Below are 26,347 nucleotides of genomic sequence, written 5' to 3' on the forward strand. Positions count from 1 at the left end.
TAGCTCTTAATTATCTATAAGCAGAGGGGCAAATGTGCACTGAGTAGTTTTTTCTGTTTCTGATCCCAGCAATAAGTGGATTAGATATCCATATTATGAATATTTCAATCTTAGCCTTATCTTCTTGTAAGACAACTTTACAAAATGATCGAGTTGACACCCTATTAAAACTTGTATTTGAGAGTTGCCCAATACCAGTTTTCACTCTGTGAAATCTGATGGTCCCAAGTTAGATTACAAAGCCTTGATTAATACCATTTTATTCAGTCTGTGTACACAACGGAGATTCTCTGCATTTGTATGAATGAGGTCAAAGTATTTAACAGGATTCAAAGCTGCATCTTTCATCTATTAAAACTAGCATCAATAGATACATTAGTGTTAATAGACATATTAGTGTTATTTATCTGCTTTTTATTCAAATTTTTAAAACATAAGAACTTTATGCCTATTTTTCTGTTTGTTGATATTTAAGTTAATGACACATTAAAAAGTGTTTTAAGTCGATTACCAGAGACCCAAAAGAATTAGATTCCCATTAAAATGAATCTACAGATCTGTTTTACTACAACTAATATCTCAGAAACAAGGTGCTGGTTAAACTAAGCACTATACCCAGATTGTCTTCCATTCAAGTCATCTTCCAACCTGCCTCTCTGAGCAGTCTTCCAAAAGACACCTTACTCCACAGCTTATAAAGCTGCTGTGGATTTGAAACAAGACTAACCCAGTTCAACTCTAATTTGAAGTGGTAGAAAAAAAGGCAAAACAGCAATAAAAACTGTAATAAGTTAATTTCCAAAAGGATTTTGGAGGGCTGATAGATTCAAATTATAATTATAATTCACTGCATATAATTATAATATTCAAATTATAATCCATTGCATTATAAGGCAATCTGAAGGTAAAAGTGAACAGTAGCTCAGGGATCTTAGACTATATGTGTTATAAATTTGGCTCTAAAATTTGTGGCAGCTAAAAAAGTAAAGGAGAAGCTTATGGATTACATACTTGGTTTTTGTTACACAGACCCCACTCAGTCTAATCAGATTTCCCCCTCTTCTCTGTTAAGCACACTTGAATCTAGTTCAGTTGACATCATGACTATTCTGTGAACAAACCTACGTATATTCCAAATTTTTGCTTGTGTGCCCACCTTCACCTTCTCCTTCCCCCCTTTTAAAGCCTTCAGAGCCTAATTCAAGTCCAACCTCTGACCTCTCTGGTCTTCCTTGATCTTTCCTCCTGACTCCAAGAGTACAGATTTTATACTGCACAATTCAGCTTTTAATTTTAGCCAGTCTCACAGTTTTCACTATCATTTCATGTACTGCCTTTCCAAGATGATAGTTCCATAATAGCTAAGAATGCATCTCTTTGACCTCTTTATTAGCCTTCTCAATACTAATCAGCCATTTAATACATATCTGTTCTTTCTCTGATCAAAACTTTTATGCTGTTTGTTCCCATATACACATATCTGTAAGGGATGAGAAAGTTTACAAACTACCTTTTCAATACTTTCATTTACTCTGGGTCTAATGGTGAATGTTTGAAATTGGTTCTGAAGAGGGCTTTGTGTTTTTAGGGAAAATGGAGGAAAAGAATAATATATATAGTTTGATGGTGAAGTAGTATATAAAATGACATTAATGGCTCTGAGAACTCCAATGTTGACCACATACAAACAGACAACGATGAAGGGAAAGATATCTCCTTATTCTTCTAACCAATCACATTACAGTCTCATTCTGAAAGGCTCTATTTTATCCTATTCTGATCACTAGTCACAAAATACAATAACCATAAATATTAGAATTTCAAGACCAAGGCAGATTTGTATGTATTACTTCTAAGAGTCTCATCTGTCAGGATTATTTAACTACCTTTCGAAAGATACTTCAATAGTAAAAACTTTCTTATAGATTAACTAGATCATGTAGGAAAAAAATATAATTTCTGTAAGTATAAAATGTTATACTGTGAAAATAAATTAATTCTTTTCTCTAGTAGTACAAATATGATGACCATATTTATGAATAGGCCTATTCCGAACAGATCTCACATTCCTGTCTTAAGGCTTAGAATTTTTCTTTCAGTTTTTATTTTCCTCGACTTCTCTGTAGCACTTGACACTGTTGACAAATATCACTTCCATAAAATTTTCTCCTTTCTTGGCTTTTATATTACCATTCTTTCTTAATTTTCAAATTACCTCTTCGCCTGATACTTCTTTGTGTCTTTTATAAGCTACCATTCTTTTCCTTGTCCCTTATATGTTACTAATTTTCAGGGTTTTATTCTTTGCCCTTTCCCATACTACTCTATATATGTTCTATGAGCTATCCTTGATGGGTATTCATCCACTTGCAAAACTTCAACTATTCTACCTTCTTTATGATAATGGATCTCAATTTTACATTTCCTATGTTGTGTTTTGTGCTGTGCTCAGTGACTCAGTTGTGTCCGACTCTGTGACCCCATGGACTGCAGCTCATCAGGCTCCTCTGTCCATGAGGATTCTCCAGGCAAGAATTCTGGAGTGGGTTGCCATGCCCTCCTCCAGGGGATCTTTCCAACCCAGGGATCTAACCCAGGTCTCCCACATTGCAGGTGGATTCTTTACTGTCTGAGCCACCAGGGAAGGCCTTACATTTCCTAGGCTCCAGCTTTGATCACCTTCCAAACATTTATCATGATTGTTCCCAAGCAACCTCACGCTCAATATACAAACTGGACTGATTTCCCTTCCTTTGATCCTCTCCTTTCATGTTTCCTTATTTTGGTGAATGGGGCCATGATACAGGTTGAAATGGGTCCCCCTCCAAATTCTTAGGCTGAGGTCCTAACTCCTATTACCTCAGAACATGGCCTTATTTGGATATAGGAAAGACCTTTACAGAGGTAGTCAAAATAAAGTCATTAGGATAGGTTCTAGTCCAATTTGACTCGTGTCCTTATTAAAAAAGAGAAATTTAGAGATAGACACAAATGGAAAAAGCCACATGTAGATGAAGGTAGAGATCAGAATGATGCTTCTACAAGCCAAAGAATGCCAAAGATTGCCAGAAAACCACCAGGAGCTAAGAGAGAGGTCAAGAACAGATCCCTCTCTAGCACCTTTAGAGGCAGCATGGCCCTGCTGACACCTTGACTTCCAGCCTCCATAACTATGAGACAATAAATCTCTTTTGTTTAAGCCACTCAGTCTGCAATATTTCATTATAGCAGGCCTAGAAAACTAATACGCGTGCATGTGTTCTAGGTTTCTTCAGTTATATCTGACCCTTTGTGACCCTATAGACTAGCCCAACAGGCTCCTCTGTCCACAGGACTCACCAGGCAAGAATACTGGAGTGGGTTGCCATGTCCTCCTCCAGGGGATCTTCCCGACCCAGGAATCGAACCTGGTAAAGAAGCTGCCTGCAGTGCAGAAGACATGGGTTCAATCCCTGAGTTGGGAAGATCCCTGGAGGGGGACATGGCAACCCACTCCAGTATTCTTGCCTGGAGAATCTTGTGGACAGAGGAGCCTAAAGGGGCTACAGTCCATGGGGGTCACAGAGAGTGAGACATGACTGAGCAACTAACACTCTCACTTTTCACACTTTATTTACCACTAGTGGCACTTAGGAAACCCTAGAAAACTAATACAACTACCATATATTATGTTATAAAACCACTAAAAACCCACAATTGTCCTAGGCTCCTTCCCTTTTTTCACTTTCATATCCAACTGCCTGAGAAGTTCAGTCACTTCTAACTCCTGAATCATTCTTTCTGCTATTTCTTCTTCCTTATCATCTCCACTGCCGCTGCTCTAGTGTAGACTTTCTTCCATTACCTAGGCTCTTTTAATAGACTCCCATTGACTCTCTCCTGCCTCTAGCATCACCCCAACTCAATCAGCCTTCCACAATGCTAGGAGATTCTAGAAAAGAATCTGCAAGTGGCTCCTCATCACCCATGCAATAAAACAATCAAACTCCTTAGTATTCATGGCCTCTCAGGACAATTCTTTTTCTCAATTTCTCATATTATACTTTAGCAATGTTGAACTTCCTGCTCTTCTCTGAGTATATCATGCTCTCCTATTGCGTCTGCAAATGCTGTTCCTTTTCTTGAAACAAGCTTCTCTTTTTTCTTTTCCTGCCTGAGAAACTCCTACTCCGTTGTTAAGATTCAGCTCAAGCTTTCTACTGTGACTGTCCCTGTGTCATCCCCCACTTTACTGGGAGCTCTGTAAACTCAGGAACTGCTATTTATATCTGCTTCCTTGGTGCCTGGAAAATAACAGGCACTCAAGAAATGATTTTTTGGAATATATACACAAATAAATATGTTTTTTGTTTATCCACAAAGAAAGTGAAAATATTAGAGCACAGTACTCATGAGTAAGTTGGTGCGTGTGTTTATTAAAACTATTCTTTTTTTTTTTTTAATTTTTTTATTAGTTGGAGGCTAATTACTTCACAACATTTCAGTGGGTTTTGTCATACATTGACATGAATCAGCCATAGATTTACACTTATTCCCCATCCCGATCCCCGCTCCCATCTCCCTCTCCACCCGATTCCTCTGGGTCTTCCCAGTGCACCAGGCCGGAGCACTTGTCTCATGCATCCCACCTGGGCTGGTGATCTGTTTCACCATAGATAGTATACATGCTGTTCTTTTGAAACATCCCACCCTCACCTTCTCCCACAGAGTTCAAAAGTCTGTTCTGTACTTCTGTGTCTCTTTTTCTGTTTTGCATATAGGGTTATCGTTACCATCTTTCTAAATTCCATATATATGTGTTAGTATGCTGTAATGTTCTTTATCTTTCTGGCTTACTTCACTCTGTATAAGGGGCTCCAGTTTCATCCATCTCATTAGGACTGGTTCAAATGAATTCTTTTTGACGGCTGAGTAATATTCCATGGTGTATATGTACCACAGCTTCCTTATCCATTCATCTGCTGATGGGCATCTAGGTTGCTTCCATGTCCTGGCTATTATAAACAGTGCTGCGATGAACATTGGGGTGCACGTGTCTCTTTCAGATCTGGTTTCCTCAGTGTGTATGCCCAGAAGTGGGATTGCTGGGTCATATGGCAGTTCTATTTCCAGTTTTTTAAGGAATCTCCACACTGTTTTCCATAGTGGCTGTACTAGTTTGCATTCCCACCAACAGTGTAAGAGGGTTCCCTTTTCTCCACAGCCTCTCCAGCATTTATTGCTTGTAGACTTTTGGATAGCAGCCATCCTGACTGGTGTGTAATGGTACCTCATTGTGGTTTTGATTTGCATTTCTCTAATAATGAGTGATGTTGAGCACCTTTTCATGTGTTTGTTAGCCATCTGTATGTCTTCTTTGGAGAAATGTCTGTTTAGTTCTCTGGCCCATTTTTTGATTGGGTCATTTATTTTTTTGGAATTGAGCTGCAGGAGTTGCTTGTATATTTTTGAGATTAATCCTTTGTCTGTTTCTTCATTTGCTATTATTTTCTCCCAATCTGACGGCTGTCTTTTCACCTTACTTATAGTTTCTTTTGTAGTGCAAAAGCTTTTAAGTTTCATTAGATCCCATTTGTTTAGTTTTGCTTTTATTTCCAATATTCTGGGAGGTGGGTCATAGAGGATCTTGCTGTGATTTATGTCGGAGAGTGTTTTGCCTATGTTCTCCTCTAGGAGTTTTATAGTTTCTGGTCTTACATTTAGATCTTTAATCCATTTTGAGTTTATTTTTGTGTATGGTGTTAGAAAGTGTTCTAGTTTCATTCTTTTGCAAGTGGTTGACCAGTTTTCCCAGCACCACTTGTTAAAGAGGTTGTCTTTTTTCCATTGTATATCCTTGCCTCCTTTGTCAAAGTAAAACTATTCTTTAGGTAAGTTAATTCATCATTGATGGCCTTTTTTAGTAAAGAGGACTGGCCATATCTGTTTTTCATGGTTGTTCAGGATGTACTGCAAACCTTTTAATTTTCCTTGATCTGTTTTCGTTGATCTGTTAGTTCAACGGTCATTACAGGACAGAATTAAATTCATCTTTCCACTCTTTAGATCTTAACATTTTTTTAGGTCTGTCAGTTCTCCTTAGATATCTTGTAGGAAAATCAAAAGCAGTCAATTTGCTGCTCCAGTCATATAATGACATAGGAGAAACGAAAGAGTGCATTACTACAAAATGCCTAATTGCTCCTTTCTATTTCAATAACCCAAATTGTGCTTGAAAGCACCTTATTTTATGAGGGGAAAGAGTTAAGTGATCCTCATTTCTACCAGGTTGCATCAGTTATTTAACAAAACTCCCCCTACCCCACCCCATCCGGTGAGTCCAATCATCTCATATTCTTGCCTCCAGGTGGCAAATGCTTGGCTGCACTTTTATTGTCTTTCGCTGGTAAGAAAACCAGCCTGGTTATACATCTTTCCCTCTGCTCCTTCCCTATGTAGGGATAGGGCATCAACATACATATGCAGAGCTTAGTTAACACACAACAAAAAACATATTGCCAAAAAAATATTCAGTGCTTTCTTGTGAAAACAGAAGCAGGTCCCTTTGGATCACAGCATGGAAAGTGTTCCACTAAAGCTTTAATGTGAATTTGCTCAATGGGACTGTGCATACAGGTGTAGAACAATTATTAGATTTGATATCTGAATGAGCCCAGGTTCCCATTAGAGCCTGACTGCTTCAATGACCCCATTATTTTGCTTCCACTGCTCCCAGAACTGATCAACTTAATTATTCTGACTAACGAAACATTTAGGACATGAATTTCTGATTTGTTTAAACCATATGGGGCATCTAAAAGTGCCTTACTTAAAAAAAAATCACAATACAGAAGAAATGACTATGAGGATGTGTTAGATGCTTGGAAGTAGGGCAGGGCCAAGTTCCATGCTGGGCACACAGACACTGTCTTTTCTGGGATAGCCCTCTGTCTAGATTACTCCTTGGGACCTGTTATGTTTTAGCAATGTTGCTTTTCCCTGGAGTTTCACTCAAAGCAGAAAGCAGGAATTTGGCAATGGGGATAGGGGCATGGAAGTGACAGGTTAAACCTTGCATTTCCTGCCATAATACATTCAGTTCCTTAAAACTATGTTTAGAAGCACAACAATAACAACAACAAAACCCCTCTTTGCAGAGCAAGCCAATTACAGTGATTCTTTGGCAAGGAGAATAAAGAACAAGAAAAGTCAGAAAACAGGACTAACTTTAGAGTTGATGTGTAAGGAATACAGCCTTTTTATATATGGAAGTGAAAGTGTTAGTTGCTCAGTCATGTCCAACTCTTTGCAACCCCATGGACTGTACCCTGCCAGACTCCTCTATCCATGGGATTTTCCAGGCAAGAATACTGGAGTGGGCTGCTATTTCCTTCTCCAGGGGATCTTCCCTACCCAGGGATAGAACCTGAGTCTCCTACATTGCAGGCAGATTTTTTTCCGTCTGAGCCACCAGGGAAGCCCCTTACATATGGAAAGTTAAGGTCAAATTGTATTTCTTAATTTTTTAAAAAAGTATCACCTTCAAAATATTGGATTTTGACATTAACTTCAGCTGTAGCAGTACATTACCCATAGTATGTACCTAGGAAAGGAAAAGATATATTGTTTTGATACAGAAATATACTGATTCTGATAAGTCACAGCTGTTTCATAATTGGCATTTTTAAAAGCAACTACAACATTACCCATTCTTTCAGTTTATATTAATGACTATTAAAAAGTTTTATGCTTACTTACAGAAAAGGGGGCATAAAAGTATTACCAGTCTCTAAAATTTTACAGATGCCAGTTTATTTCCCATCAGTGAATGCATCTGTCCTTAAAAAGAATGAAAGTGACATCAAAATGTTTCCCTTTGCCCCTTGCCTCCTTTCACTAATGATATGTAATGGCTGCTGAGCCTGCAATAAACGTGTTTGTGTCCAGTCATATTCCCATCATTTTACAATCCAATCTGATTTCTTTAACAGAAAAGAAAAGAAAGCAAGTCACAGGAGATAAGCCCAAGTTCCTGCTTCAAGGCATCCCCTGACATCAGCCTTCTCTTCGTACTTCTGCTCGAAGTGCCTGATTTGACAAAGCACACAGAAAGTCAGCAGACAAGTCTCTTCACCTCCTCTCCCAAACTGTCTGACAGCAGTCAATAATGAATCTTCACACAGCTACAATCTAACAATTTGAGATGAAAGTCTGAGGGGAAACTTTCTAGCTATTCCTTACAATATTTTATTAAAGAGGGGTATAAAAATGCATTTGCCTCAGTGGGGCTATTCTCCTCCTCTGGTTCAACTCAATCCATTTTAACAGTTGGCAGTTTCAATAACAAGATACAGGCGCTTTGCATGCCACATGAAAGCAAAGGATTCAGAGATGGAAGCAAAAACGGAAAGAAAAAACAAACAAACAAACAACAACAGCTTCTCTTCTATAAAAGAATTTCTTTAATAACAGCAGCTGGGAAAAATTTCTCTGAGTTTGTGTCCTTCTCCTACCGTTTTACATAAAGCGGCTACCATACTTCTCTTCCTAGGCTACATCTACTGACAGACTGTCATAAGCAAACAACTTTTCCTCTTAGATTGCAATAATTATCTTCTGTATTTTTAATGCACTCAAAACAAATTTTCTTATAATAACATCACAGTGACAATGCCCCCTGTATTCCCAATGTAAAATGATATATTTTAAATATGATAATCATAAAAGCAGCCTATCTATAATTACTATTCTTAGGTTAAATAAAATATCAACATTTTTTATTCATGTTTAGGTTAACATTTGCAATTCAGCTTTTTGCAATATTTAGATGGAACTGAATAAGTTATGGGAACATTTTTTTAAAAGAACAAACTTTAAGATTGCTTCCTTCTTGAATGGGTTGTCATCCTTACTGCCCACAAATGCCCTTCAACTTATAACATTAAAGAAGAACTCGAAGTTCACCAGATGAGCCCGTTATTAATGGTTAGCTATGTCTCTGTGCCCACCAACTGTTATCTACTCAATTTTGAACTTGTACTTAATGATTATTTAGAAAGAAATTATGTCTATTTTTATACAATGTGCTGTGATTACTAGGATTAATAGACATAATTTAAAAACTTCTGACACATTCAAATTGTAAACTGGTTAGTGTGGAGGAAGTGGAGGGATCAAGTTCTGTCACTATATCTTGATACATATAAACTAACTACATATAACTTGTGCATACAGACTAACTTGGGAGCAATAATGATGTGCGTATCTTTAAAGGTCAATTTCGTATAGGTTAGGCATGAGGATTTTCTCCTAGGAGAAATAGCTCAGAAAAATAAGTAATTAACAAATATACAAGTAAATACATAAGTACCTTCATGTGGAGTTAGGAGAAACAGCTCCAATCTTGTTTTGCACCCTCTTTCTCCCTTTTAAACTCCTTAACTTTAAATTGTTCTAGAGGGGAGGTTAGCTGATATTTTGTAACAAGTGGTTACCTTTACTAAAAGCATCTCCAGCTTCTACAACATTTTGTGATGCAGTTACATTATCCACTCTGGGATTCAGTGCAGTTTGCTCCCTCTTAGTCTATCCTTTACTAAGAGAGTGAAAACACTAAGAGAGTGAATACTAGTCCCTATTTAATTAACCCAAAGGCTGATTATCCTTATACCTTCCCTTTTCTTAGGCTAAACATTTCTAAACACATGTTTGACTCCCTTATCACAAATTTAAGGAAAAGAGAGTTGATACCACGTCCGTTCTCAATTCATGCAGGTCAATAAAGTGTTTTTTAAAAGATAGCTATTTTTAGAAGAGCCTCATGGACTTGTACAATAGTTTGGAGATAATGGAACACAGAATTTTAGAACTGAAAGGGAATTTGTGGATTATTTCAGTTTAGTCTAACCCTTCACTTTAGAGATGATTATACTGACCTCCAGAGACGAGGATCAACTTGTCATAAATACCATGAACAATAAAGATATGAAACTGAGAGGTTTAAAGCAGGGAATGGGATGTAAAGTAATGAAAAGTGAAAGTGAAGTCGCAAAATAAAAAAAAAAAAAAGAAAGTGAAGTCGCTCAGTTGTATCCAACTCTTTGCGACCCCATGGACTGTAGCCTACCAGGCTCCTCCATCCATGGGATTTTCCAGGCAAGAATACTGGAGTGGGTTGCCCTTTCCTTCTACAGGAGATCTTCCCAATCCAGGGATTGAACCCTGGTCTTCCACATTGTAGGCAGACACTTTACCGTTTGAGCCACCAGGGAAGTAATGAAACATAATCATAATTGTTCTTTCATTTATTGAATAATACATGATTATGCTTTGAGAAAATATATATACATGAAGAAAGCAATAAAATGATAAACCACAATCTTCTGATGGTCTTGTATAATAAATATTTGAAGGAAGCAACTAGAGAGTAACAGTAGGTTTAACATTCTTATAATATTATAATACAACATTCAGTGAATCAGCTCTTTGGTAAGCAAAAGTTCACTGGATTATATATATAAATCCTATAATATATGAATATATACTATATATAAAAACAGATTACAGATTTATATTATTAAATGTATAGATTCTATTATATATACATATACATATACATATGTGTGTATACATATACATGTGTGTGTGTATATACGTGTGTGTGTATCTCCTATAATTGTCCAAGGTGGTGCTAGTGGTAAAGAACCCACCTGCCAATGCAGGAGACAGAAGAGATGTGGGTTCGATCCCTGGGTTGGGAAGATCCCCTGGAGGAGGGCACGGCAACCCACTGCAGTATTCTTGTTTGGAGAATCCCATGGACAGAGGAGCTTGGCGGGTTACAGTCCATAGGGTCATTATAAATATATAGATTCTATTTCATATATATATATATATATGTATATCCAATAATCTGCATTTTAGTGGGCCTAAAATATTTTTATTTTATTTTACGCTGTCCACAAAGTCCTTAAAGTATACATTTATAAAAAGATCTGAGAAGAAAAGGACAGTTATGCACCTTGATGAGATGCACGTTGGGTTGGCTGACATGCTATGGATATATATACACACACACAAACCTTTGTGAATGTAGCTATATACATATATACATACACACACACGAACCTTTGTGAATGTAGCTATATACATATATACATACATACACACACACACACATATATATATATATGAAAGTGAAAGTGTTAGTTGCTCAGTCGTTTCTGACTCTTTGTGACCCCATGGACTGTAGCCCACCAGATTCCTCTGTCCATGGGATTTTCCAGGCAAGAATACTGGAGTGGGTTACCATTCCCTTCTCCAGGGGATCTTCCTGACTCAGGGATTGAACCTGGGTCTCCTGCATTGCAGGCAGATTCTTTACTGTCTGAGCCACCAGGGAAGTCCATCTATCTATCTATCTATATGGATATATCTGATGCTTGGCACCACATCTTTATTACCAGGCATTGGAATTCCACATAGCTAAGATTAGAAAGTTAACAGTTCTTCAAGCTGTAAAGATAAGTTAGAAAAGTCACTGCATTGCTCACTCTGGTGATTCCATCATGTTCCCCACTGTTGATGGCAGGGGCTCAAAGCTGCTGGTATTATGTCATTGCTTTTGTTCATCTTTGTCCTAAACTTCATGCTACTGACATCCAGTATGTGCTTTAATATTTAAGACATCGTTTTCAGATTTTTGCTGTGAGCTGGGTATTTTAATTTAGGTTGATTGGTCAAGTTCAGTTCAGTTCAGTTCAGTCACTCAGTCATGTCTGACCCCTTGCGACCCCATGGACTGCAGCACGCCAGGCCTTCCTGTCCATCACCAACTCCCAGAGTTTACTCAAACTCATGTCCATTGAGTCAGTGGTGCCATCCAACCATCTCATTCTCTGTCATCCCCTTCTCCTCCCACCTTCAATCTTTCCCAATATCAGGGTCTTTTCAAATGAGTCAGTTCTTTGCACTGAGTGGCCAAAGTATTGGAGTTTCAGCTTCAACATCAGTCCTTCCAATGAACACTTAGGATTGATCTCCTTTAGGATGGACTGGTTGGATCTCCTTGCTGTCCAAAGGACTCTCAAGAGTCTTCTTCAATGTCACAGTTTAAGAGCATCAATTCTTTGGCGCTCAGCTTTCTTTAGAGTCCAACTCTCACATCCATACATGACTACTGGAAAAACCTTGACTAGAGGTTTTTTGACTAGAGGAAAAACCTTGTCTAGCCTTGACTAGACAGACCTTTGTTGGCAAAGTAATGTTTCTACTCTTTAATATGCTGTCTAGGTTGGTCATAGCTTCTCTTCCAAGGAGCAAGCATCTTTTAATTTCATGGCTGCAGTCACCATCTGCAGTGATTTTGGAGCCCCCAAAAATAAAGTCTGCCACTGTTTCCACTGTTTGATTGATTGGTAATGAAATATAATTCAAAGCCAACTGTCTTGTGAACAAGTTAAATGAGTGCTCGGTTCCATAAAGTCTCTGTTTCCAATTAGTCTCTGGAATCTGAATGAGCTGTATTTCGTCAATAGAAGTATTTGGAACTTGACTAGAAAGCAATACCTTTTTTCATTCATTGTGTATGTCACTTAGTATTGGGTATCTGTTTTAAAATGCTAGTAAATGCTGTTGTTTTCATTGACTTCGACTCAAATTCCTTTTAACAATGACCTCCTCATCTTATTCCCACGAGCCACAAACATGGTGTGACTAGAGGAAAAGGAGATGAATTTTTGTGTATACATGGTTAATGTACATGAATCTTGTTATAGTAAAGCCACATATCCTATTTCTAAAACAATTACCTTCCCTCCCAAACTCCTCCTTTCTTCTGTTAAACATGATAGTTTTTTCAGTTCATCTTTCTACATGACTCATACCAGCAGCCCCTCCTGCCTCTACTTTAAAAGACTGGTAATCATCTGGTTCAAATCTCCAATCTCAATAATTGTCCAGCAGTCACATAGAATTTAGCATTGTAATCATTCCAGTGCAGTCTTGATAATGTTATATGATGAATTAGAAACTGTTCTCATAGTTAATATATTTTATTGTACCAGTCACCCCTTGATGCTTCCATTTAGTCCTTGTAGTTTGTTATTTATGATTTTTCCATGGCTTACTTCAAAAGTTTCCTTGTTTGTATTATGTGCTGTATTATGTAATGCTATGTTAATTTCCTGTTGTAATTGGTCAGCATGCCAACATCACGCACCTACTCAAATACAGATTCAAAATTTTTTATCAGCTTATAGGTTTTATTTAACTGAAATCATTAAAGTAGTAGAGACTCTTGCTGTATGTTTGGATTCCACTTAAATTGCTAGTATAATTTTGAATTACTTTGTATCAAGTTTTCCAAATGCCCTTATAAAGAGATTTTATAGCAACTATATACATTTTTTAAGTGAGGAAAAGCAGCACACTTCTTTTTTCTTTGTTTTTAGGAAGATCTTTCTTAAAAATATGCTGCTTTCTAAAAATTTATGTTATCTGTTAAAAACTATACTATGAGCCATAACACACAGTGTACCTTCTTTTTGTTGAAAACTAGCCACTTAGATAACACGGTGGGACTTCCTTGGTGGTTCAGTGGTTAAGACTCTGTGCTTTCAATGCAGGGGGCACAGGTTTGATCCCTGTTCAGGGAACTAAGATTCCCCCATGCCATGAGGCATGGCCAAAAAATTAGGAAAAAAAAAAAGGTACCATGGCAGAAAAGAAAGAACACTGGCTTTAGAGTCCTAGGCTCTGAAGAGAACTGCCTACTGAACTGATGCCTAAAATAGGGATAACGTTTCAGACCTCAGATGGTTACTACCGAGATCAAGTGAGATCTCACAGACATAGAGGTCAAACCAGTGTTTACCAGTAACTATTGGGTCTAAGATAGACTTAAGGATGTATTGTAAAACAAATGGGACCTAATGAAACTTAAAAGCTTTTGCACTACAAAAGAAACTATAAGTAAGGTGAAAAGACAGCCCTCAGATTGGAAGAAAATAATAGCAAATGAAGAAACAGACAAAGGATTAATCTCAAAAATATACAAGCAACTCCTGCAGCTCAATTCCAGAAAAATGAATGACCCAATCAAAAAATGGGCCAAAGAACTAAACAGACATTTCTCCAAGGAAGACATACAGATGGCTAACAAACACATGAAAAGATGCTCAACATCACTCATCATCAGAGAAATGCAAATCAAAACCACAATGAGGTACCATTACACGCCAGTCAGGATGGCTGCTATCCAAAAGTCTACAAGCAATAAATGCTGGAGAGGCTGTGGAGAAAAGGGAACCCTCTTACACTGTTGGTGGGAATGCAAACTAGTACAGCCACTATGGAAAACAGTGTGGAGATTTCTTAAAAAACTGGAAATAGAACTGCCATATGACCCAGCAATACCACTTCTGGGCATACACACTGAGGAAACCAGATCTGAAAGAGACACGTGCACCCCAATGTTCATCGCAGCACTGTTTATAATAGCCAGGACATGGAAGCAACCTAGATGCCCATCAGCAGATGAATGGATAAGGAAGCTGTGGTACATATACACCATGGAATATTACTCAGCCATTAAAAAGAATTCATTTGAATCAGTCCTAATGAGATGGATGAAACTGGAGCCCCTTATACAGAGTGAAGTAAGCCAGAAAGATAAAGAACATTACAGCATACTAACACATATATATGGAATTTAGAAAGATGGTAACGACAACCCTATATGCAAAACAGAAAAAGAGACACAGAAGTACAGAACAGACTTTTGAACTCTGTGGGAGAAGGTGAGGGTGGGATGTTTCAAAAGAACAGCATGTATACTATCTATGGTGAAACAGATCACCAGCCCAGCTGGGATGCATGAGACAAGTGCTCGGGCCTGGTGCACTGGGAAGACCCAGAGGAATCGGGTGGAGAGGGAGGTGGGAGGGGGGATCGGGATGGGGAATACGTGTAACTCTATGGCTGATTCATATCAATGTATGACAAAACCCACTGAAATGTTGTGAAGTAATTAGCCTCCAATTAAAAAAAAAAAAAAAAAAAACACGGGGAATATAGCCAATATTTTGTGATAACTATAAGTGGAGTATAATCTTTAAAACTGCATAAAAAATAAAATAAGTTAAAAAAGATCAAGTGAGATATTTTCTGTAGAGTGCCAGGCAACAATGTTTGGCATATAGTAAACATTAAATTGGAGAAGGAAATGGCAACCACTCCAGTGTTCTTGCCTGGAGAATCCCAGGGACGGCGGGGTCTGGTGGGCTGCTGTCTGTGGGGTCGCACAAAGTCGGACACAACTGAAGCGACTTAGCAGCAGCAAACATTAAATTAATTCAGTGTGTTAGCTGCATATTAATCTGAACCTTAGCAGGTATGCTTCATAAACATATCTCATCTCAATGTACCAACCTTGGGTGGGTGGGGGGGAACACAAGTATCAATTAACAGCTAGAGTTCAAGAATGAACTACTGAATATCTGAGTATTGAGAGGATGATAATGAGAATCAGCTTATACTTTCTGTATTTATTTTGGGGGCAAAGAATCCAGAGTGAGGAAGAATTTAAAATGCAGATTATCAGGATTTATGAGGAAGAGATATCTTTTTTCTCATTACTATAATAAACAGCAGTCAAAAAAAAAATGCCTCATCAGACTTATGGCAGATAACAAAGAAAGTACAACTTTAATTACATCCTTGATTTACAGATAATGTTGCAACATCTCAAACAATGAACATCAAATTTTTCTGCAATCTATTTGCAAAGATGTGTGTATGTGTATGTATTTTAGAGGTGGGATGGGAAACCATCTTTCATTCCATTCTTTTTAAATGAGGATTCACTTAAATAACTGTTCAAGAAAGAAAATGCAAATGAACATTAAACTACTTACATTCCTTAAATTCTTTTCCAATATGTGTCAACTTACACGCATTGTTACAGATCTAATCAGTGTTTATATACTCTCTTGTGATCTAATTCTTTCACTTAACATTGTTCATGCAACAGGACCACTATCAGACTATACTTGTTTCCCTATAGTTCCTTCCACATCTCACTTTGTGCTTAGACATTCTAACAGATATATGTTGCTACCTTGCTGTTATTTTAATTATAATTTCTGGCTGGTAAAAGTGGTGTTTTGCCATGTGATGATTTATTGTGCATTTTTTTTTCATGTAAACTTTCTCTCTCCATCTTTCATTTTGCTATATGAACTGCCTGGGGGACCAGGTCTAGAGGACCCTTACACATTTCTTCCAGTATCAACATAACCAAATTTATTGATTACTCCACTAACCCTGTACAGCTAAATGATATAACTATACACCTAATCATTGTCCATCCTCCTATGCTTTGAAAACAAATATCCAAATGGTCTCCAAATCCTGCAATAAATCTCTAAATTATTTCCCAATCTATTCTTCTCTAAGACTACTTTCATCTTCTCACAGTTATTTTTAGAAATCAGCTTAGAAAGATAACTAAAATACACGCTTGATCATATAACTCTGTCTCCAGTTAATGAATTTTTTATTGCTTTCAAGACAAAGTGAACTTTTTGAGCACAGCCTAGAAGGCCTTTGCAATGTAGCCTAATCTCATTTACAGCCCAACCTCATTCTCCCATTGTTTGCATAAATTCTATAATACATTATATCTAAATATACTACTCATTGTTCCTGAATATCATTCTTGCTTTTCTGCATAACCCTTTGTTATGTCATTTTGCCTCCCTATTAGACTCAGGTCCCCTTTCTCCCTATTCTACTCCAAATGCCTATGAATATCTTATATATCCTTAAAGTTCATCTCAAATATGATTGACCTCCTGAAGCTATTTCTCAAGTGGATAAGGCTTTGCCTGTCTGTGAATCCCCAGGGTAGTTACAGCTTGCTAAGAATTATTTGTATATTTGTGTTATCCCCTTGGAATAGCTTATAAGCTGTTGAGAAAGTGAAAGTCGCTCTTTCGTGTCTGACTCTTTGTGATCCCATGGACTATCCAGTCCATGGAATTCTCCAAGCCAGAATACTGGAGTGGGTAGTGTTTCCCTTCTCCAGGGGATCTTCCCAACCCAGGGATCGAACTCAGGTCTCCCATATTGTAGGCGGATTCTTTACCAGCTGAGCCACAAGGGAAGCCCAAGAATACTGGAGTGGGTGGATTCCTTACCAACTGAGCTATCAGGGAAGCTCTTGAGAACAGGGGCTCAACTCACATCTTTCTGCAAATGCTTTGCACATAGTAGGCATTCTGTATGTTTATCTTGAACTGAATATTTCTCAAGGTCTGAAAATCCCTATAACAGCAATAACTTTGCCTCCTACATGGTTGGATCATCCCTGCACTCAACATAAATATGGAACTGGGAAGACCCAGAGGAATCGGGTGGAGAGGGAGGTGGGAGGGGGGATCGGGATGGGGAATAAGTGTAAATCTATGGCTGATTCATATCAATGTATGACAAAACCCACTGAAATGTTGTGAAGTAATTAGCCTCCAACTAATAAAAAAATTTAAAAAAAAATATGGAATGAATACAAATTACAAACATGAACACTTTCAAAGTCATACAATTGGGTAAAAATTAAGAACGCGTATATTCTTACCCTCCTAAATGTAAGGCATACCTCCCACCCTCCCAGTTATGTCTCAGAAAAAAAGAAACTGTCTTATACTCCAGTCCTTACAGATTCTTTAATTATAAGGGGCCTTATCTAAACTACTCTATTTTTTAATATTAAAGTACTACTTCGAGAACACACATTCTGGGACATTCTGAGTCTGGGACAAACTCAATTTGCGTTTTAGGTGATTATGGAGGTAAATTTACAGAATGAGAGTGGGAGGATTGGAAACAAGAAAATGTAACACAGATCTAGGAATTGTTTACAGGGTATGTCCCCAGAGTATTAAGTGTTGGATATGATGGAATTTAAAAAAAAAACCTTTGAAAGATTACTTAAAATTGCAATTCAGTAAATACCTAGAGAAGATAAAAATATACATATACATATTTAAAATGACTGGAATAATCAACTGTCCTAGTGCCGTGAAACTGGATATGTGTGGCTTGGGATAAAGGTGACAGGGGTGCTATCATACACTGATTAAAGTCCTGTATCTCTATCTAAAACTTGGACACGAATGTGATGTATTCTAGAAAATTGTCAGGTAACTCAAAAATGGGCTCCCGTGCTTATAGAAACACTGATGTCAGTGATATATGTGAAGAAGCACAACAAAATTGTTTTATAAGATAGGATAGTGGGGGGGGGGAAGCAATTTTTCTACATGCAGATATTATATTGTACCATATGCAATTTGAATCCATCTGTACAATTAAATGAATTTCCTATAATAATTAGGTGTTTTACTATTTCATATACATTTGTGAGAGGCTATCTATATTCAAAATGGTCAAAAACTTGAAAAAATATTCACTTAGGAAAATGAGGCACACCTTATCCATACTTTTGAATCCATGGTGGTATGCATCCCTCACTTTGACCACAATAATAGTAAGAGCTGCCACTTAGAATTTGCTGGGTATCAAGGACATTGTTAAGAGATTTGCATATACGTCATTGATGCTTCAAGCAATTCTATAGGTGGGTATTAAGAAGCCATTATATAAATGAGGAGAGTGTGCCTCCAAGAAATTAAAAAGTTTGCTCAAGATCATGCAGTGAATAAGCAGTGGACATCCATGGAGTTTCAAAGTTCACAACCTGAACCACCACGTCATATGGCCCCCACAAGCACTGAGCCTGAATTTCAAGGTCCATGACTTTGACAGGATGGTGCTTAATATAAACAATGGTGAAGTCAAAAGTAGGACAAGAGCAAGAATTTTTGTAATCCATAAATGCATTACCATCTTCAATACAAACCCTTTTAATACATTTTTTATTCTGAATACATTTCAACTAGAAACCTGAAGAATACCACACTCATGATCTATTTAGCCTCATGATTCTATTTCTGGTGAGATTCACCGAGGGATGCTCTGTAGAAAGGAGTGGTTTACCCTTCTTTGTTTCCCTAACCTTCTTTCTGCTAACCATGTGTCTACAGTGCATGAACTGATCCAAATCACTTTACTTTCCAAAACATGCTAATTCTTTATACTCAATATTTTGTTATAATCTATAAGGGAAAAGAATCTGAAACAGAGTAGATACAGATATACATATGTACAACTGAATCAACTCTGTTGTACATTTGAAACTAATACAACACTGTAAATCAACTATACTTCAATAAAATAAATAAGTATGCTATTTCTTCACAACTTCTGGGGTAACCATGACTTTCCCTTCTTCACTGTTTATCTCTGTAATATTTCAAGGATACTCCTCAGTGCCAATATTCTTGGCTTTGGTAAACAGGTTTGCACATATCGTATCAAAGCTTTTGTGATTTCAGTTGATGGATTCTGAGCATAGTCTCACTGAACCACTATATTTTCCAACAGAAGAGCCCTGATTGTTTTAGGCTTTTATACCAGGGAATCCCCACTATTTGTTGGTTTATTACAAGTGCCTTCTCTGGCCTGATGTGGCCTGGTGCATGCATGCACAATTGTGTCTGACTCTTTGTGACCCCATGGACTGTAGCCCTCCAGTCTCCTCTGTCCATGGGATTCTCCAGGCAAGAATACTGGAGTGGGCTGCTATTTCCTCCTCCAGGGGATCTTCTTGACCCAGGGATTGAACCTGCATCTCCTGCATTGGCTGGCGGATTCTTTACTACCGAGGCACCTGGCCTGATACAGCAGCATCTTCTGTTTGGATGCCAATCTCTTTCCAGATGCTGACCAACAGAAATGTTGACCTATCACCGTCCTGAGTTCATCTTTTCGGGGGACAGCTACCAGTCACTCCTACATCGCTTTGCAAGGTGGGAATGAACAAGTGGGAGCCCGCCAGCCTGTGAATGCAGCCTGGCTTATTTTACCTTTTTTCCCCACAAAATACTTTTTACCTGCACGGAAGCTCATCTGCCACTTCTCAGCCCACTTGTGAGCCTTAGGAGAGCTTCCTGCAGTTTACCCCTGGCAGCTTGGCATTTCACTTTTAGTGAGCTCAGAACAGTTGAGTGTCAACTGCAAACTCTCTTTCTCCAGTTTCCTTAACTTTTTGACAGAATCAACTACTTCCGTGAAGTAATTAAAGCGATAATGTTTCAAACTGAAGGAGAAATATTAAGTGTAAAATTATCCTCCAATTAAAGAAAAAAATGCTCCATGCAGTGGTATTTTCTTTTTTTAATTTCACCCTTCTTCACAGTGATGATGAACAGTAGATCATAATAGAAGCCTAGATTTAGACATGCTACTGGCCTCATACCTCTGAAGGCATAAAAGCCAAGGATTAATCTGCCAAATATCCTAAAATGCAATTACTTTCACTGTCATCAATCCTTCCAATTGGTCCCCCCCAGGTTGCTTTGTAATTCTATCTGCCTCTTACATATTTAAAAAGCCTAATGTTTATCATTACTTCATTTTTAAAACTTTTATTTCCTTCTCTAGGAAGCCTTATTAATTTTTATACTACTCCTTTTTCAGACTGTAAAATAAATAAAATAGATTTTAGTCTTCTTAGATATGCCTCCATGGTATGAAGTTTTATTATGAATTTTAAAAAAATCAATGACCAGAATTCTAATTTTCCCATAGACATTTTAACAGAAAATAATGAAGACAAAATTTTAAAACAAATTTCTGCTGTAGCTAATTTAGTATGTGAAGAAATAGAATTCTAAAGTTTGTTTTTTTCTTTTGATCAATACAAAATTAATTTGCACAATCCAAATATACTCAACGTTTGGGGGTGTCTGTGTGAATGTATATCTCAGAACAGTGGTTTTGGAGTAAATAATCATAACCTAGGTGCTTCTCTAGCTACAACCTAGACATGTATGAAATGAAAAATTATAGATTGTGTAATCGCCTTAATATCTGCCTTAAAGTTCTGTCCTGAGCACAGGTTGCTGTGTCAGTTAAAGTTCCTGAATGATCCACCCAAATCTCATGTTAGTAGTAGACGCAGCATGATATAGTGGAACGAGCACAGAATTTAGACTCAGAGGTCCAAGGCTTACATTTTGCTCAGCCTTATTTAAGTCAGGAAACTAGTAATGAGTCACTTAATCTTTCTAATCCTCAGTTTCTTGACTTGCAAAGTGAGGAAGTTAATTTATCTTTCTATGTCCACATGTTTCTTGTGAGGCTGAAATAAGATAACGTAAAATTTTTTAAAGTAGTTAATAAACAATAAAGTTTTATTAAAATCAGTTTTATTAACTGCAAGGCTTATCTAAAAATAGACCTCTTGCCAATGGGCCACTTTTTATCTTTTCTATTGCTGGCTCTCTATTTTATACTATGATCCCTTGAAAAATAGTCATGGCTTTATGACTGTGTTCATAATTAAAAAAAAAATCTAAATCTTTTTCTATGCCATCTTAATAAGCATGGGAGAAAGAGCCTTGTTGTTTTTATTTTACCACTTTCTTTTTAGTTCAGGTTCTTCAGCATAGGCCACTCTGATGATGTTTAAAACCAAGATATCAAATGACACTGTCATGATCTGGAAATGTCTGCGAGGTCCAATGGGAAGTCTTAGCAAATGTCAGAGTACCTCTAAGGCAAGGCAGATCCTCAGGATGGATAATGATGCAAGAGTTTAGTACTAAAGATACATACAGCAGGATGCTGAGGAAAGGCCTGCTTGAGGCTCAAAGGTCAAGCAGCACAAGTTTAATGCGAGTCAAGTAAAAGGTCACTTAGCATTGTGATTAGTGATGCTGAATGGGTACAGGGTGATGTAATAGATATAGTCAACTAACACTTCCATTTCAGGAGGTGTCAGAATTGATATTTTCATCCATTCCCTTCCTTTTTGACAAGTAATTACTTAGAAAAGTCAGTGACTGAAAACACATCCTAGGCAGCCGTCAACTGTTTGGTAGTTAGTAGTCTACTGTGGTTGAGTTGCAGTTAAAAGGCATTATAGTGGCTGATGACTTACAGACTTTAAGGGAAGATAAATTATCTCTACATATCTGTTCAGAACAGTCCTAACTGGTGTGTTTATCACTGGCAATTCAATTGTTAATTTTTGCTTTAAAGCAAAACAAATACACATTTTCAAGACAACACAGAAACCTGGAAGAGGAACTGATCCTAGTAGATGATATGAAAATGAGGAATACGTCAAATATGGCAAATGCATAGCAATAAACACTAAATGAAGGTGACAAAAATACCCCCAATAACAATATCCCACTACCACCACCACCACCACCAATAACAAAATATCCCCAGAAATAAAAAAATTAAAGGTTCCCCCCCCATCTGCTTTAAATAGCTATAAGGAATGCTGAGATATATGGTAGTGTGTGAAAGTTAACACTACACATTCATAACACAAAGGACTTGTTGCGATGGATAACATAATAAAATCCTTACAGGGTGACGGCTCATCCTAGGATATGAAGAATAATTGGAGTGGGATCTAAGCAATTTTCATGTGGCATCCACAGGGTCTCAAGAAGAAAGTGAAATCAAAAGGACATATTTGAAAAAGAGACTATATATTTTAAACTCATTTTTGATCTAGTCAGGACATTAAAGGATTTATCCTCACAGCTAACTGGCTAGTCAGGTGCATTCTGTGGTAACCACTTAGGGTTTACACAGGTTAGAACTGTAAGCTACACAATGAATTTTTTCTACATCTTTGTATCTTTAACACCTAACATGGGGCCTGCCACAAAGCTTGTAGCAAATAAAAGTACATTGAATCACAGACACTTTGCTCTTATGGGCCTTAGAGTCTTGGACTGGATTGGCCAAAAAGTTCATTTTGGTTTTTCATAACATGATACAGGAAAACCCAAACAAACTTTTTGGCCAACCCAATATACAGATGGGAAAAAATAATTAAATAACGAGTCAGTGAAAACAGATGCTAGGAATTATAATGAGAGACTCTCTTTTTCAAGTCTGTACTTCTTCTTCCTTAAAGCATGACTTCTTTTTGATCTTCTTGGGATAACTATGATGTGATATCAGCCCAATTTTCTGATAGGTCAGGATTGTATAAATCAGAGATGGAAGCTGGACCAGAGGACAAATACCAGTGAAGATCTGTCTTGCTGTAGAAGACAGCTACTTTTGACTTTAAATCCTCATGGTTTCATACTATTTAAGTATGTATTTCATTGGTGAAATTTCTACTTGCTCTTGGTGATTTTAACTCAGCATTTACTGTGTCTACTATGCACATGGAAACAAAAAAGTGAGTACGTAAAACATAGATGTAATACTATATAGTTTGAATGATTTTTTAATTTTAATTTAAATTTTTAAATTATATTTTTAATTGATTTTTATTGAAGTATAGTTGATTTACAAAGTTGTGTTAGTTTCAGGTGTAGAGCACAGTAATTCAGTTACATATATACACACACACACACACATTCTTTTTCAGATTCTTTTCCCTTATATGTCATTACAGAGTATTGAGTATATGTCATTACAGAGTATTAAGCTCTCTGTGCTATATAATAGGTCCTTGTTGGTTACCTATTTTATATACAGTAGTGTATGTTAATCCCAAACTCCTCATTTATCCCTCAACAATATTTTTGCATTCTTAAAAAGTTTTCAATGTCTCTATGCTAAATTATTTGAGTTGTTATAATTGTTTTCAGTACCTCCCCCCACCTCCCAGCCCCCGAATCTGTCCTTTTTCATATTTCTAGATCAGTTCAACTGAAGAGTACCCTGATAAGGCAAGGAGAGTTGTTTAAACCTTATTCACTTTACTATACAGCAGAAGCTAACAAAACACTGTAAAGGAACTATACTCCAATAAAATATTAAAAAAACAAAACAAACAAACAAACAAAAAACCTGTCAGTGGATCCTACACCATGTAAGAGTTCAAACTTCTTTATATCAGAACCCTTCTTGGCAGCTGCCCAACTCCCCAGCCTCATCTCTTACCTTGCGTCTTTACATCTGTTCCTCAAGCCATACACTTTTTCCCCCAAGCCATATACTTTTTATTTTTTAGGACCATGGCAAAGCCTCCATTTCTCCCAGTTTTTTAAAGAGCTATGCCCCAAACCTGTCTGGCCTCCTTGTCTGCTAGGAAAACTACTTTATATCCTTCAAAGTTCAATCTAAATATAAAGCCTTTCCTCATAATCTGCTCCCTTCTCCCACTAAAGAGTCCAGTTTTTCTTCCATTGCAAACCATATATACCATTATCCAACTCAACAAATTTTAACATGAACTAGACTGTTGAATTAAACTTATAGACATTTTGCTCTGATGGGCCTTAGAGTCTTCTATTGGATTGGCCAAAAAGTTTGTGCAGATTTCTTGTAAGATGGTATGGAAAATTCCAAACGAATTTTTTGGCCAACCCAATATATAGGTGGGAAAAAATAATTAAATAACAAGTGAGTGAAAACAGAGGCTAGGAATTATAATGAGAGACGCTCTTTTTCATGTCTGTACCTCTGGCATCTAGTGCTATGAGGATGGTGATCTGTCCTGTCATATCTTTGAATCTTTGCAACTTAGGACAGAATCTGGTTCACAGATGTTATATAATAAAATACTTACTTAAATAAATAAAATGTGACTTAACTCGGAATTCATCAGTTGCCCAGGGACTAGGGTTGATGTTTACTTTTGTTTAGCAAACCTCTTCCCCATAGATAATCTAAAATTAATAGTATAAATAAGATTATAAAGAGAATATTTTAAATGCTTAAGAGAACAAACTTTTCAAATCCCCTCAAGTACTTTATAAGCATCAATTTACATACAATTGATATGCTAATTACAATTTAGCCATATTTGTTCATTAAAACTGGGTCCTTAAGGACCTCTACTAGGCAATGTTTGAATGACTGAATCTTGTTAAAGTAGCTGAAGCTTCTGAACATGCTAGAGATACATAAACATGAATGTCCTTAAAATTATTCCATAATCCCAATAATGTTAACTAAATCAAAATGGCCTTTTTCATTTGGCAAGATGCTTTATTAAATACTGTTTCACTTCATTTTATGATACTACTTAAGTCCATTCACTGTTACTTTAAGGATTAAAAAAATACCCACAATGTTATTAGTAAAGGCTCTCTATTATGTATTATAAAGCCAAATTCTTTGGCATGAAATACAAAGCCCTTTACCATCTATGACCTCCTCATTCTCTCCTATATAGCCCATCTGTGTATCCTACCACTTCTTGCAACTAACCCTACAGTCCAGTTATACTCCTTGCACTTCTTGAAACATGCTGGGTCTTTTCATGACATCATATTTTTATACATACTGTTGCTTTTCCTGTAATTCCCTTTGCATATTCATGACCATGAATTCATTCATTAACTCTGATATCTGTTTTTCCATGCCTCAAAGACAGCTCCATAAAGAAGCTTTTTCGGTCATCTAAGACAATGGTTCTCAAGGCAAGAATATTGGAGTTGGTTTGCCATTCCCTTCTCTAGTCAAGGAGATCAAACCAGTCAACCCTAAAGGAAATTAACCCTGAATATTCATTGGAAGGATTGATCCTGAAGCTGAAGCTCCAATACTTTGGCCACTTGATGCGAAGAGCTGACTCACTGGAAAAGAGCCTTAATGCTGGGAAAGATTGAAGGTAGGAAGATAAGGGGATGACAGAGGATGAGATGGTTGGAGGGCATCACCGACTCAATGGACATGAGTTTGAGCAAACTCAGGGAGAGAGTGAAGGACAGGGAAGCCTGGCGTGCTGCAGTCCATGGGGTTGCAAAGAGTTGGACACATCTTAGTGACTGAACAACAATAAGACAATGGTAGTCACCCATTTCTCTGTGTTCCCAGCATATTTTGTTGAGACATATATTATTTATGATAATACATATTTCTGTCTACCTCCATTTGCATGAGGTCTTTGAGTGCCGAAACTGCATGCTATTCATCTTTCTATCCCACCATCGAGCATTGTATCTGGCACAAAGAAGGCACCTGTTGTGGATTGAATTGTGTCCTCCAAAAAGATATATTGTAGTCCTAACTGTGGTACCTGTGAATGTGACCTTAATTGGAAATAAGTTCTTTGCAGATGAAATCAAATTAAGATAAGGTCATATATTGTATTAGGGTAGGCTTTATAACCAATGACTGGTGTCCTTTTTAGGAGAAATTTGGCAACACAAAGACTCAGAGGACACAGAGAGGGAAGAAGGCCATGTGACAACAAAAGCAGAATGTGGAGTGATGCAGCTGCAAGCCAAGGAATGGCAAGGATTGCTGGAAACCACCA

The 26,347-nt window shown here is 37.3% G+C and overlaps 1 protein-coding gene and 1 non-coding gene across 3 annotated transcripts in view; one reads left to right on the top strand and one right to left on the bottom strand.

Moving 5' to 3' along the window:
* Nucleotides 1-26,347, bottom strand: part of DIAPH2 (diaphanous related formin 2) — a 950,551-nt gene that overhangs the window by 19,239 nt on the left and 904,965 nt on the right. The window lies entirely within an intron of this gene.
* TRNAE-UUC lies at nt 13,562-13,634 on the top strand. Its single transcript has one exon. It is a non-coding gene; the product is annotated as a tRNA-Glu (tRNA).

The sequence above is a fragment of the Cervus elaphus genome, chromosome X (genome assembly GCF_910594005.1).
Source record: "Cervus elaphus chromosome X, mCerEla1.1, whole genome shotgun sequence".
In the NCBI taxonomy this organism is placed as follows: domain Eukaryota; kingdom Metazoa; phylum Chordata; class Mammalia; order Artiodactyla; family Cervidae; genus Cervus; species Cervus elaphus.